Source organism: Hyla sarda, chromosome 1 (genome assembly GCF_029499605.1).
Source record: "Hyla sarda isolate aHylSar1 chromosome 1, aHylSar1.hap1, whole genome shotgun sequence".
Classification (NCBI taxonomy): domain Eukaryota; kingdom Metazoa; phylum Chordata; class Amphibia; order Anura; family Hylidae; genus Hyla; species Hyla sarda.
The window spans coordinates 326367005-326383490 of NC_079189.1; positions in this window are offsets into that span (position 1 = coordinate 326367005).

Consider the following 16486-nt stretch of genomic DNA (forward strand, 5'->3'; position numbering starts at 1 on the left):
TTACATAGTTACATAGTTGCATAGTTAGTATGGTTGAAAAAATACACGTCCATCTAGTTCAGTCCAAGAGGTCAAGGTAAGGGGTAAGGACAGTGCTCAAGTCCTGCAGGAATGCATGGGAACTGAGTTCCTGCACTTTTTCAACAGCAGGAACACCATTCCCATTAGCATGAGTCCCGCAGGACCAGCGTTTGAGGGGAAATCTTGGTCAAATTCCCACACTTTTTCACCAGGACTTGACCCCTGGGTATGAGTGGATGAATGGAGGGGGGGGGGTGATACTTCATTTCCACATATGCATTAATATTGTTGTGCTCTAGGTATTAAAGCCTGTTTTTAAATCCCTCATCTGTTTTTGCTGTGACTAATCTCTGTGGTAGACTGTTCCATAAAGTAACATTTCTTATGGTTAAGAAAGTTTTTCCAACAGTACATTTTCAGAAAAGCTTGCAAGTTAGAAATATATTTATTTTCACATAAAGCATCAATTTAAATGGGTGCTTCAGTGACATTTTTTTAATCAACTGGTGCCAGAATGTTAAACAGATTTGTAAATTACTTCTACTTAAAAATCTTAATCCTTCCAGTACTTATCCGCAGCTGTATGCTCCACAAGAAGTTATTTTCTTTATAAATTTATATTCTGACCACTGTGCTCTCTGCTGACACCGCTGTCTGTCTCAGAAACTGTCAAGAGCTGGATATGTTTACTATAGGGATTTGCTTCTGCTTTGGAAAGTTCCTAAAATGGACAGAGGTCTCAGCAGAGAGCACTGTGGTCAGACAGAAAATAAATTTAAAAAGAAAATAACTTCCTTTGGAGAATAGGAGTACCCCTTTAAGCCTATTTATCCTTCTAGTAAACTCAATTAACTTCTTCTCGACCCTTGGCCTACCAGTACATCAAGGGTTGGGTGAGGGGAACATGAAGAGTGCCTGCTGTTATCAGCAGCAGACATCTGCTGGTATTGATGGACATCAGAGATAGCTCCGACCTCTGTCATTTAAATGGTTAAATGCTACCATCTATACAGATCATGGCATTTAAACTTTAAATGCCAGTAATACCTGATGTCTAGTGGTCCCATCTGCCAGTTATGCTATGAATTCGACTCCAGACCTTGTTCTGTACTCCCAACCCTGCGCCGTACTCCTGCCCCCGTCCAATGACATACATGTACATCTTGGATCATTAAGGGGATAAAATGACAATTCACTGACATAGAACAGACCATCTTTGTTGGTTTGTGACTTGGGCCAAACTTCTGATGAATCAGCTATTTGTAGATCCATCCTACCATCTATTTGGGTGTTTCCATGGTGCATATCAGCTATTTATCATGAATCTATCACGTCACAAGTAAGTCAACAACCATACCCAATAATGACCCTTCACTGCAGTCTAAAATCTCTAGTCAAGGTTGTAAAGTAAACCTCTTGGGTGACAGTGCAACATATGTAACAAAGATAATTAACATGTATCATTATAGTAGAAGGGTTTTGTTGTGTTGCTTGCATTTTTTTAAATCAAAATATTAATTCCTCATGTTTATCATGTCTAATATATATTTTTCATGATGTGGTCTAGCCTTCTGATAATGTGGGAGCCAAGGTGCCAATGGATTGTGGGTACACATATGCTGGGAAGCTTGCCTGATCGAATAGTATGGGTGTCACTAATAGGTTGTAAGTCAGCATAGTGCACTACACGTTACCATGTTACTGGCACCCTGTATATGCCTTATCTGTGTGCAACCATGACACTAGCCAACTACCCCCCATGAATAGTAGGCATGTGAGCGGTTGTTCATCAGTATTTTGCTCCTATGCTGCCTCCCCCATATCGCATTTTGGCTGTTCTACATCATGGCTGAAATAAGTGTCTTACATGTGTCTTACCAATAACCAGCAAGTATGGCCGCTTTGTTGTGATTGTTTCAGTAATTTTTGTCCCATTTTCAGTGTTTTTCTCTCTTAATAAATCTGTCAAATGTAATGCTAGCAGGATTTTACTGAAGACCGGTGTGTGAAATGCTGATCTTAGTAAATCAACAAATCCCCCCCCCCCTCCTCCAGCAATGAAATCTACATCTGTGGTACCTTTATGTATGCTATACTATATAGAAGTTTGTGAAAATGATAAGTATGTGAAGTTTTGTATTTCTTTCAATATCTCAATTGCTCTTTGAATGCAATATGTATTTAAAAACATAACTCAAGTATGGTAGGTTAATTGGTTTCTTATTAAATTCACCTCAGTGTGTCATTGTCTGAGATATTTTAAAACATTAGATGGTGAGTCCCATTGGAGTCTGATGTAAATTATCTCAATATCTGTATAAGCTGGGAAATGGGAAATGAGTTCATAATAATATTAGGAACAAAATTTTATCCATGAGCATAATGACACTAGAAGGAGTTGTTAAACAGAACAGATACATGTACTTCAACTAGTGTCTTCCTGTATGTAGTAATAGATTTATGCAGTAATAATATATTTCATGTGAGGCTTTTTATGATGGCAGAGAGGGCTGTAAATTACTATGCAGGACCAGTTCTCAGCTAGCACTTAAGCATTTTACAGTTGCCATACGCTTCTGCAATCTGAGTAATGTTTCAGAATGCACAATAGGCTAACACTAGATCTAGACCTGGGTGCCTTTCTACAAAGTCAATTTTATTGAGGCCATCTTTTCAGCTTCAAGGGGGATTTTAGTGTTGTAACAGTAACAAGGAATAAAAGGAAAAAAATGTCATCTGAAAATATACATTATACTTTCATTCACAGTGTGTGACATCTGCAACCCAAATCTTAAAGGAAGTTAATGTGTTTGATTTCTAATGGCTCTGCATGCTCACAATACAAACTACTTCATGACAAATTGTTAGACTAATATGTGTTACTTATAGTGCACTTCAAAATTTTGAACATATCTGAGCTAATAACTACTTCCCAGGAATCTTATAGCATTAGGCTGTATTAGGGAATGTAATAGAATGCAGTGCCCAATGCAATTATTGTATAAAACCTGTAAAAGATTCAATATCCCCCCCACCAGCTCCTAAAGGAATGAATGCCCTGATAGTTTGGAAGGAAACTTAACAACTTTCCTCAGTAAACTATTTTTTATTACTTTTCTTTATTAAAGAAAATTACCTAAAACATAATAAACACCATGTAAACATGCCCAACAGATCATCTTGAGAAAATACAATGGAGCTTAGTTAAAATTAATTTTACAAGTACCAAGAACATTATTTTCAAACATAAGACAGCATATTAATTTGCAAAATTCTTATTTTAGAAGGGATTGACCTATCAGAGTTCAAATTCTGACAATTAGTAACATAGGTTGAAAAGGTTCACAAGGTTGAAAAAAGACCAGAGTCCATCAAGTTCAACCTATAACCTTAATGAGTCCCTACTGAGTTGATCCAGAGGAAGGTGAAAAACCCTCATAGTCAAGGTAAAAATGTCTTCCTGACTCCAAATATGGCAGTCAGAATAAATCCCTGGATCAACCTTCCATCCCTATAGAACTAGAATCCATAACCTGCAATGTTATTCTCCAACAAATGCATCCAGAACCCATTTAAATTATTTTACAGAGTTCCCCACGACCACCTCCTCAGGCAGAGAATTCCACAGTCTCACTGCTCTTACAGTAAATAACCTTGTCTGTGCTGGTGTAGAAACCTTCTTTGCTCTAAACGTAGAGGATGCCCCCTTGTTATAGATACAGTCCTGGGTATAAATAGATCATTGGAGAGATCTCTGTACTGCCCCCTGATATATTTATACATAGTTATTAGGTCTCCCCTAAGCCTTCTTTTTTCTAAACTAAAAAACCCTAATTCTGATCATATTTCTGGGTACTGTAGTCCTCCCATTCCCCGTATTACTCTGGTTGCCCATCTTTGAACCCTCTCCAGCTCCACTATATCTTTCTTGTACACTGGTACCCAGTACGGTACACAGTATTCTATGTGTGGTCTGACTAGTGATTTGTACAGAGGTAGAAATTATTTCCTTGTCGTGGGCATCTATGCCCCTATTGATGCACCCCATGATTTTTTTTTGCCTTGGCAGCAGCTGCCCGACACTGGTCACTACAGCTAAATTTACTATTAACTAAGACTCCTAAATCCTTTTCCACGTCAGTCATCCCAAGTGTGCTCCCATTTAATACATAATCCTAGCCTGGATTTTTCCTCCTCATGTGCATTAACTTACATGTATCACTTCTAAGCCCAAACCTCCAACCTATCCAGATCCATTTGTAATAGTGCACAGTCCTCTACAGTGTTTACCACTTTACAGAATTTAAAGAATGCTACTTTACTAATCAAAGATTGATACTTTACTTTTCAACCCCTCTACAAGGTGATTAATAAATATATTAAATAGAAGAGGACCCAAGACTGACCCCTGTGGTACCCCACTAGTAACAGTCACCCAATCAGAATAAGTACCATTAATAACCACCCTGTTTCCTATCAATGAGCCAGTTACTTACCCACTTACACACATTCTCCCCCAGCCCAATCCTTCTCATTTTATGCACCAACCTTTTATGTGGCACTGTATCAAATGCTTTGGAAAAATCCAGATATACGACATCCAGTGATTGCCCCTGGTCCAGTCTGGAGCTCACCTCCTCATAAAAGCTGATCAGGTTAGTTTGACAGGACCGATCCCTCATAAACCCATACTGATATGGAGTCATACATTTATTTTTATCAAGATACTCCAAAATAGTATCCCTTAGAAAACCCTCAAACAATTATCATATAACGGAGGTTAAACTAACAGGCCTATCATTGACCCCATGTATGTCCTGGGGAACAGTCCCTGTTACCATAGAGTTCCTGAATATTAAAAATAGAGGTCTGTCTATTACATTACTTATTTCCTTTAGAACACAGGGGTGAATGCAATCTGGACCTGGTGATTTGTCTATTTTGATTTTTTGTAGGCGGCACTGTACTTCTTCCTGGGTTAGACAGGTGACCTGTACAGGGGAGTTTACCTTATCTTGCTGTATTTCACCTGTCATTTCATTTTCCTCGGCGAATACAGTAGAGAAGAATTTGTTTAATATATTTACTTTTTCCCGTTTATAATTTCTTTCTCATCATTTATTAAAGGGCCAACACTTTCATTTTTTACCTTTTTGCTATTTATATAATTAAAGAACATTTTGGAGTTAGTTTTACTCTCTTTGACAATGAGTCTTTCTGTCTCTATTTTTGCGGCTTTTATCAGATTTTTTTTTACATATTTTAAATTTTTTTCTCTGTAGCTTTTTATTGCTTCTTCACTGCCATCATGTTTTTGTAGTTTAAATGCTTTATTTTGTCATTTATTGCCCCCTTAACATTTTAATTCATCCATACTGTTTTTCTTTTATTTCTGACCCTTTTATTCCCATAAGGTATATACATCTTACAGTGAGAATTTAAGAAATGTTTTAAAGTCTCCCATTTAGTGTCAGTATGCTTGTTTTTGAGAACATTATGCCAATTTATATTGTTTAGGGCTTCTGTGAGTTGATCAAACTTTGCCTTCCTAAAGTTCATTGTTTTTGTGGCCCCCCGAGAAATTCCCTTATTGAAGAACAAGTTATAATTTATTATTTTATGATCACTATTCCTAGGTATTCTTCTACTTGCACATTAGTTACACTGTCAGGTCTGTTGGTTAATATTAAGTCTAGAAGGGCGCGCCCTCTGGTCAGGCCCTGCACTATTTAGGACATATAATTTTCTTTAGCTATAGTCAGAAACCTGTTTCCTTTATTAGATTCACAGGTCTCAGTCTCCCAGTTTATATCAGGATAGTTAAAGTCCCCCATTATTATCATATCATTCTGATTTGCTGCCTTGTTTATTTGCCTCAGTAATTGATCTTTCATTATGTTTGGTGGATTATAGCAAACCCCTATCAGGTTTTTAAAAATTTTTTATCTCCATATATTTCTACCCATAGTGACTCCACATTATCATTGCCCTCCCATATATCCTCCTGCAGTGCGGCCTTCAGACTGGATTTTACATAAAGACAAACTCTGCCCCTTTCCATTTTGTCCGATCCTTCCTGAATAGACTATAAACCTGTATTTTGACCGCCCAGTCACAGCTATTGTCCAACCAAGTCTCTGTTATACCCACTATGTCATAACTCTCCCCAGACATTATCATCTCCAGTTTGTCAGTTTTATTGGACAGACTTCTGACATTAGCTAACATGTGTCACGATGCCGGCTGGCAGGTAGTGGATCCTCTGTGCCAGAGAGGGATTGGCGTAGACCGTGCTAGAGGATCGGTTCTAAGTCACTACTGGTTTTCACCAGAGCCCGCCGCAAAGCGGGATGGTCTTGCTGCGGCGGTAGTGACCAGGTCGTATCCCCTAGCAACGGCTCAACCTCTCTGGCTGCTGAAGATAGGCGCGGTACAAGGGAGTAGACAGAAGCAAGGTCGGACGTAGCAGAAGGTCGGGGCAGGCAGCAAGGATCGTAGTCAGGGGCAACGGCAGGAGGTCTGGAACACAGGCTAGGAACACACAAGGAAACGCTTTCACTGGCACTAAGGCAACAAGATCCGGCGAGGGAGTGAAGGGGAAGTGAGGTGATATAGGGAAGTGCACAGGTGTAAACACTAATTGGAACCACTGCGCCAATCAGCGGCGCAGTGGCCCTTTAAATCGCAGAGACCCGGCGCGCGCGCGCCCTAGGGAGCGGGGCCGCGCGCGCCGGGACAGAACTGACGGAGAGCGAGTCAGGTACGGAAGCCGGGGTGCGCATCGCGAGCGGGCGCTACCCGCATCGCGAATCGCATCCCGGCCAGAGGCGGTATCGCAGCGCCCCGAGCCCGGAGCGCTGCAGTGAGAGGAGTGTAGCGAGCGCTCCGGGGAGGAGCGGGGACCCGGAGCGCTCGGCGTAACAGTACCCCCCCCCTTGGGTCTCCCCCTCTTCTTGGAGCCTGAGAACCTGAGGACCAGACTTTTGTCCAGGATATTGTCCTCAGGTTCCCAGGACCTCTCTTCAGGACCACAACCCTCCCAATCCACTAAAAAGAAGGTTTTCCCTCTAACCTTTTTAGACGCCAAAATTTCCTTGACGGAGAAGATGTCCGAGGAGCCGGAGACAGGAGTGGGGGGAACAGATTTGGGAGAGAAACGGTTAATGATAAGTGGTTTAAGAAGAGAAACATGAAAGGCATTAGGAATACGAAGAGAAGGAGGAAGAAGAAGTTTGTAAGAGACAGGATTAATCTGGCGCAAAATCTTGAAAGGACCAAGATAGCGTGGTCCCAACTTATAGCTAGGGACACGGAAGCGGACATATTTGGCGGAGAGCCATACCTTGTCTCCAGGGGAAAAAATGGGAGGAGCTCTTCTTTTCTTATCCGCGAATCTCTTCATGCGTGAAGAAGCCTGTAAGAGAGAATTTTGGGTCTCTCTCCATATGATGGAGAGATCACGAGAAATTTCATCCACAGCGGGCAGACCAGAGGGCAAGGGGGTAGGGAGGGGGGGAAGAGGGTGACGGCCGTACACCACGAAAAACGGGGATTTGGAGGAAGATTCAGAGATTCTGAAATTATACGAGAATTCGGCCCAAGGTAGAAGGTCTGCCCAGTCATCCTGGCGGGAGGAAACAAAATGTCGTAAATAGTCACCCAAGATCTGGTTAATTCTTTCTACTTGTCCATTGGATTGAGGATGGTATGCAGAAGAAAAATTTAATTTAATCTTGAGTTGTTTACAGAGAGCCCTCCAGAATTTAGACACAAATTGGACGCCTCTATCCGAGACGATCTGCGTAGGCAACCCGTGAAGACGAAAAATGTGTACAAAAAATTGTTTAGCCAACTGAGGCGCTGAAGGAAGACCAGGAAGAGGGATGAAATGTGCCATTTTGGAGAATCGATCAACGACCACCCAAATAACAGTGTTGCCATGGGATGGGGGTAAGTCAGTAATAAAATCCATACCAATCAGAGACCAAGGTTGTTCGGGAACAGGCAGAGGAAGAAGAAAACCAGCGGGCTTCTGGCGAGGAGTCTTATCCCGGGCACAGATAGTGCAGGCTCGCACAAAGTCCACCACATCAGTCTCTAGAGTCGGCCACCAATAGAAGCGAGAGATGAGTTGCACAGATTTCTTGATGCCCGCATGACCTGCGAGATGGGAGGAGTGACCCCATTTGAGGATTCCGAGGCGTTGGCGTGGAGAAACAAAGGTCTTTCCTGGTGGAGTTTGCCTGATGGAGGCTGGAGAAGTGGAAATCAGGCAGTCAGGAGGAATGATGTGTTGAGGAGAGAGTTCAATTTCAGAAGCATCTGAGGAACGAGAGAGAGCATCGGCCCTAATGTTCTTATCAGCAGGCCGAAAGTGAATTTCAAAATTAAATCGGGCAAAGAACAGAGACCACCTGGCCTGACGAGGATTCAGCCGTTGGGCAGACTCGAGGTATGAGAGGTTCTTGTGATCGGTGTAAATAATAACTGGAAATCTTGATCCCTCCAGCAGATGCCTCCATTCCTCAAGTGCTAATTTAATGGCTAGAAGCTCTCGATCCCCGATGGAGTAGTTCCTCTCCGCCGGAGAGAAGGTCCTAGAAAAAAACCCACAAGTAACAGCATGCCCGGAAGAGTTTTTTTGTAGAAGGACAGCTCCAGCTCCCACTGAGGAGGCATCAACCTCCAATAGGAAGGGTTTAGATGGGTCAGGTCTGGAGAGCACGGGAGCCGAAGAGAAGGCGGACTTGAGTCGTTTAAAGGCGTCTTCCGCTTGAGGAGGCCAAGACTTGGGATCGGCATTTTTTTTGGTTAAAGCCACAATAGGAGCCACAATGGTAGAAAAATGTGGAATAAATTGCCTGTAATAATTGGCGAACCCCAAAAAACGTTGGATGGCACGGAGTCCGGAGGGGCGTGGCCAATCTAAGACGGCAGAGAGTTTATCTGGATCCATTTGTAGTCCCTGGCCAGAGACCAAGTATCCTAGAAAAGGAAGAGATTGGCATTCAAACAGACATTTTTCAATTTTAGCATAGAGTTGATTGTCACGAAGTCTCTGAAGAACCATACGGACATGCTGGCGGTGTTCTTCTAGATTGGCCGAAAAAATTAGGATATCATCAAGATATACAACAACACAGGAGTATAACAGATCACGAAAAATTTCATTAACAAAGTCTTGGAAGACAGCAGGGGCGTTGCACAGGCCAAAGGGCATGACCAGATACTCAAAGTGTCCATCTCTGGTGTTAAATGCTGTTTTCCACTCATCCCCCTCTCTGATGCGGATGAGGTTATAGGCGCCTCTTAAGTCCAATTTAGTAAAGATGTGGGCACCTTGGAGGCGATCAAAGAGTTCAGAGATGAGGGGTAAGGGGTAGCGGTTCTTAACCGTGATTTTATTAAGTCCGCGGTAGTCAATGCAAGGACGTAGAGAGCCATCTTTTTTGGACACAAAGAAAAATCCGGCTCCGGCAGGAGAGGAGGATTTACGGATAAAGCCCTTTTTTAGATTCTCCTGGACGTATTCAGACATGGCAAGAGTCTCTGGGGCAGAGAGAGGATAAATTCTGCCCCGGGGTGGAGTAGTGCCCGGGAGGAGGTCGATAGGACAGTCATAAGGCCTGTGAGGAGGTAGAGTCTCCGCTTGTTTTTTGCAGAAAACATCCGCGAAGTCCATATAGGCCTTAGGGAGACCGGTTACTGGAGGAAGCACAGAGTTACGGCAAGGGTTACTGGGAACCGGTTTTAGACAGTCCTTGGAACAAGAGGGCCCCCAACTCTTGATCTCCCCAGTGGACCAATCCAGGGTTGGGGAATGAAGTTGAAGCCAGGGAAGTCCAAGGAGAATTTCCGAGGTGCAATTGGGGAGGACCAAAAGTTCAATCCTCTCGTGATGAGATCCGATGCTCATTAGAAGGGGCTCCGTGCGGAAACGTATGGAACAGTCCAATCTTTCATTGTTTATACAATTGATGTAAAGGGGTCTGGTGAGACTGGTCACTGGGATGTTGAACCTGTTGACGAGAGAGGCCAAAATAAAATTTCCTGCAGATCCAGAGTCTAAGAAGGCCACAGAAGAGAAGGAGAAGGCAGAGGCAGACATCCGCACAGGCACAGTAAGACGTGGAGAAGCAGAGTGGACATCAAGGATTGTCTCACCTTTGTGCGGAGTCAGGGTACGTCTTTCCAGGCGGGGAGGGCGGATAGGACAATCCCTCAGGAAGTGTTCGGTACTAGCACAGTACAGGCAGAGGTTCTCCATGCGGCGTCGTGTCCTCTCTTGAGATGTCAGGCGAGACCGGTCGACCTGCATAGCCTCCACGGCGGGAGGCACAGGAACAGATTGCAGGGAACCAGAGGAGAGAGGAGCCGAGGAGAAGAAACGCCTCGTGCGAACAGAGTCCATATCTTGGCGGAGCTCCTGACGCCTTTCGGAAAAACGCATGTCAATGCGAGTGGCTAGGTGAATAAGTTCATGAAGATTAGCAGGCATTTCTCGTGCGGCCAGAACATCTTTAATGTTGCTGGATAGGCCTTTTTTAAAGGTCGCGCAGAGGGCCTCATTGTTCCAGGATAATTCAGAAGCAAGAGTACGGAATTGTACGGCATACTCGCCAACGGAAGAATTACCCTGGACCAGGTTCAACAGGGCAGTCTCAGCAGAAGAGGCTCGGGCAGGTTCCTCAAAGACACTTCGAATTTCCGAGAAGAAGGAGTGTACAGAGGCAGTGACGGGGTCATTGCGGTCCCAGAGCGGTGTGGCCCAAGCCAGGGCTTTTCCAGACAGCAGGCTGACTACGAAAGCCACCTTAGACCTTTCAGTGGGGAACTGGTCCGACATCATCTCCAAGTGTAATGAACATTGGGAAAGGAAGCCACGGCAAAGCTTAGAGTCCCCATCAAATTTATCCGGCAAGGATAGTCGTAGTCCAGAAGCGGCCACTCGCTGCGGAGGAGGTACAGGAGCTGGCGGAGGAGATGGTTGCTGGAGCTGTGGTAGTAACTGTTGTAGCATAACAGTCAGTTGAGACAGCTGTTGGCCTTGTTGCGCAATCTGTTGTGACTGCTGGGCGACCACCGTGGTGAGGTCAGCGACAACTGGCAGAGGAACTTCAGCGGGATCCATGGCCGGATCTACTGTCACGATGCCGGCTGGCAGGTAGTGGATCCTCTGTGCCAGAGAGGGATTGGCGTAGACCGTGCTAGAGGATCGGTTCTAAGTCACTACTGGTTTTCACCAGAGCCCGCCGCAAAGCGGGATGGTCTTGCTGCGGCGGTAGTGACCAGGTCGTATCCCCTAGCAACGGCTCAACCTCTCTGGCTGCTGAAGATAGGCGCGGTACAAGGGAGTAGACAGAAGCAAGGTCGGACGTAGCAGAAGGTCGGGGCAGGCAGCAAGGATCGTAGTCAGGGGCAACGGCAGGAGGTCTGGAACACAGGCTAGGAACACACAAGGAAACGCTTTCACTGGCACTAAGGCAACAAGATCCGGCGAGGGAGTGAAGGGGAAGTGAGGTGATATAGGGAAGTGCACAGGTGTAAACACTAATTGGAACCACTGCGCCAATCAGCGGCGCAGTGGCCCTTTAAATCGCAGAGACCCGGCGCGCGCGCGCCCTAGGGAGCGGGGCCGCGCGCGCCGGGACAGAACTGACGGAGAGCGAGTCAGGTACGGAAGCCGGGGTGCGCATCGCGAGCGGGCGCTACCCGCATCGCGAATCGCATCCCGGCCAGAGGCGGTATCGCAGCGCCCCGAGCCCGGAGCGCTGCAGTGAGAGGAGTGTAGCGAGCGCTCCGGGGAGGAGCGGGGACCCGGAGCGCTCGGCGTAACAACATGAAATTCAATGGTATATGTTTTTTTTTCCTTTGAAGTCTATCTCTATTAACTATTCTAACCCCTCCCTCCGCTCCACACCCAGGTACCGCAACCCCTTAAGGACCAGGGGTTTTTCAGTTTTTGCACTTTCGTTTTTTCCTCCTTATCTTTAAAAAAAATCACAACTCTTTCAATTTGGCACCTAAAAATCCATATGATGGCTTATTTGTTTCACCACCAATTCTACTTTGTAATGACATCAGTCATTTTACCCAAAAATCTACGGCAAAAAGGAAAAAAATCATTGTGAGACAAAATTGAAATAAAAACGCCATTTTGTAACTTTTGTGGGCTTCTGTTTCAACGCAGTACATTTTTCGGTAAAAATTACATATTTCCTTTATTCTGTAGGTCCAGACGATTAAAATGATACCCTACTTTTATAAGTTTGATTGCAGGAAAAGTTATGCGTTTAAAATTGTCAAAAAAATTTTTGTCCTTCCACTTACACATTAGTTACTCTGTTGGCGAATATTAAGTCTAGTAGGGTGCTCCCTCTGGTCAGGCCCAGCACCATTTGGGACAGATAATTGTCTTTAGCTATAGTCAGAAACCTGTTTCCTTTATGAGATTCACAGGTTTTAGTCTCCCAGTTTATATCAGGATAGTTAAAGTCCCCCATTATTATCACCTCATTTTGATTTGCTTCCTTGTTTATTTGCCTCATTAATTGATCTTCTGGCTCTTATATTATGTTTGGTGGCTTATAGCAAACCCCTATCAGATTTTTTTTTATTTCCATCTCCATATATTTCTACCCATAATGACTCCACAAATATTTTTATTTGTCAAATTTATCCCCTATCCACTGGGACCCCCACTGAACTCCCAAGAACAAAGAAAAATTGTGGTCCAGGGTAAATGCCCTTGGCAATATTTAGAAACCCTATAGAGAATGAATTGGGTGTTGGCCTATCCATTTGTAATTTATATCTTATTGTTAGTAATATGTAATGCCTCACAGGTGTGTACCCACTGTGCTACAAGTGGCAGCTTGCCAGGCAAGCAGAATGGGGCAAACTTACACTATGGAAGGCATCAGACGCAGCAGAGCTGGACAGTTGTTATAGCAGAACCTGTGAGAACAGCTAGTCAAGATGGCCACAGGTGCAGCAAGGAGAGGCAGCTTAGGAAATAAGGGAAAAGCAAAGTCCAGATGACATGCTATGGTATCAGCAACATAGGATTAGCAGACAGACATGCTAAGCAGACAGAATTCAGGTCAGGCAACAGAGACCTTAGCAGTACAGGGTGAACCACCTTGCCGAGGCCTCTGGAAAAAGGTGTGGCTTCTTTAAAAATGAAGTGTCTTGCAGGGATTGGAGAGGGAACTACTGGGGAGTGCAAGCTGGCTCTATAAAACTCAGCAAGTACTCTTGCCCTTGTGGCCATTTCCTGGAAGACCAGGAAATATTGGCACACAGCACAGAGAATGCCGCCTGATGCTGGTAAGAACCAGGACACTTGGTACGCTGGTAGATGCCAACCAGCAGTGTTACACAATGTCTGAACTATTAATATATTATGTCAGAGGTCAAACTCTTCAAAATGCTTTTATACAAAAAAAGAAAGGCTCCAAAGTAAATTCTAGGTAAATGTGAATTATGTTTGTAAAAGTAATGCAGGTTAGTGGTAGTTATATATGATTCATGTGGACTGGCACATACATTTATGGCTATAACGGCTTACTTTTATATTCTTACCTCTAAACCATTATCCTATAAATTATGATATTATGAATTTCCCAGGCTGCATAAGAAGTACATGCTGCAAACAATGCTTCTCTTGTCTTTTTCTGTCCTTGTCTAACATGGTGGAGTTGAAAGCTGATCTTCATGTGTGTTATGCACATGTAATGATTTAGGCACTGGACAAAGCTAGGTCTATAAGGGTTACATAATCATTGGACATTGCTTTTTTTTTTTTTTTTTTTTTTTTTAGATAGATAGTTACACACACACTTATTGGCCCTAATTTACTTTTGTAAACAGCACCTCCTGCTTTTGTCAGGTCCTGACACAATTGGGCATATTGTAGCACAAATTGCGCCTGTGCCAGATTTTTGGCTCATTGAGCCAAAATAGACCCAAAAAAGTAGCACGACCTCTGGAAGTGTTATGTAAGCTGGAAAAGCTTACTGTAATTAAATAAATGGCTGGAAATAAATGGCTTGAAATTTCGACCAAGAAAAAGCTGGTCAAAACTTTCCCGACCTGTGATTCTTTAAATCTCTATAGTAAATAGAGTGAAATCCGGCAAGACTGAATCAAGGCCATTATGTCACATATATTGTTCTAGTTTAGATGCATATATGTAGTTGCAAAACATTTATTAAACAAAATGTGATAATTTGATAAATGTATGTCATGTTGATAGGGAGGACCCTTATGTTTCTGATGACTGATCAATATACTAATATGCCATTGCTGCTGGAAAAATATATTTGTTCCCTACCCCTTAACCCATATACATCCGCTTGCTATCTGTTCGTGACTCTGGATTGAGGCCTTGCCATGACTCCATGCAGGAGTAGAAAGACAAAATATCTGTCAAACAGAGAACTCTGGAATTTCCCAGTAAAAAACTTCTGCCAAGAAATTAATGGACACTAGATATGCTAATATATATGGACACAATAATCAAACAACCAATCAAAAAGTAACATGCTAATTCTGATGTCATAACTAAACCTCCTTCTTTGTCCAATGTAAAAACTACATTTATTTCCTGGATTAACCCCTTAAGGACGCAGGACGTAAATGTACGTCCTGGTGAGGTGGTACTTAACGCACCAGGACGTTCATTTACGTCCTAAGCATAACCACGGGCATCGGAGCGATGCCCGTGTCATGCGCGGCTGATCCCGGCTGCTGATCGCAGCCAGGGACCCGCCGGCAATTGCCGACGCTCGCGATCTCGCGGGCGTCCGCCATTAACCCCTCAGGTGCCGGGATCAATACAGATCCCGGCATCTGCGGCAGTTCGCCATTTAAATGAACGATCAGATCGCCCGCAGCGCTGCTGCGGGGATCCGATCATTCATAACGCCGCACGGAGGTCCCCTCTCCTTCCTCCGTGCGGCTCCCGGCATCTCCTGCTCTGGTCTGTGATCGAGCAGACCAGAGCAGGAGATGACCGATAATACTGATCTGTTCTATGTCCTATACATAGAACAGATCAGTATTAGCAATCATGGTATTGCTATGAATAGTCCCCTATGGGGACTATTCAAGTGTAAAAAAAAATGTAAAAAAATGTAAAAGTAAAATAAAGTGAAAAATCCCCTCCCCCAATAAAAAAGTAAAACGTCCGTTTTTTTCTATTTTACCCCCAAAAAGCGTAAAAAACATTTTTTATAGACATATTTGGTATCGCCGCGTGCGTAAATGTCCGAACTATTAAAATAAAATGTTAATGATCCCGTACGGTGAACGGCGTGAACGAAAAAAAATTTAAAAAGTCCAAAATTCCTACTTTTTTAATACATTTTATTAAAAAAAAATTATAAAAAATGTATTAAAAGTTTTTTATATGCAAATGTGGTATCAAAAAAAACTACAGATCATGGCACAAAAAATGAGCCCCCATACCGCCACTTATACGGAAAAATAAAAAAGTTAGAGGTCATCAAAATAAAGGGATTATAAACGTACTAATTTGGTTAAAAAGTTTGTGATTTTTTTTAAGCGCAACAATAATATAAAAGTATGTAATAATGGGTATCATTTTAATCGTATTGACCCTCAGAATAAAGAACACATGTCATTTTTACCATAAATTGTACAGCGGGAAAACAAAACCTTCCAAAATTAGCAAAATTGCGTTTTTCGTTTTAATTTCCCCACAAAAATAGTGTTTTTTGGTTGCGCCATACATTTTATGATATAATGAGTGATGTCATTACAAAGGATAACTGGTCGCGCAAAAAACAAGCCCTCATACTAGTCTGTGGATGAAAATATAAAAGAGTTACGATTTTTAGAAGGTGAGGAGGAAAAAATGAAAACGTAAAAATTAAATTGTCTGAGTCCTTAAGGCCAAAATGGGCTGAGTCCTTAAGGGGTTAAACAGAACTCTTCTGGGGAACAGCTGAGTTTCCTGCTAAGAGAGAGTTATACCAACATCCTGTTTGTATATTTTCTTATGTCAACACTTAGCAATTTATGGCAGCACAGTCAATCACATTTGAAAGCCTCCCCTCGGACGATCCTTATCAATGTAACCAAGTCAAAAATAGGCAATTTAGGGGGAGATTTATCAAAACCTTTGTAGAGAAAGAGTGGTGCAGTTGTCCATAGCAACCAATAAGATTTCTGCTTTCATTTTTAAAGATACCTCTGAAAAAAATGAAAGAAGCAATCTGAATGGATGGTAGGGGCAACTACACCACTCTACACAGGTTTTGATAAATCTCCCCCTTAAGGGTGTATTCATACATACAGTATCCTTTGCAGAATTGATGTGCAGGATTTGAAGCTGTAGATTTGAAGTTGTGTTCAGTCAGTCTACATTGAAATCTGCAGCCTCAAATGCTGCACATCAAATCTAAGCAGGATACTGCACATGTGAATAGCCCTTTAATGT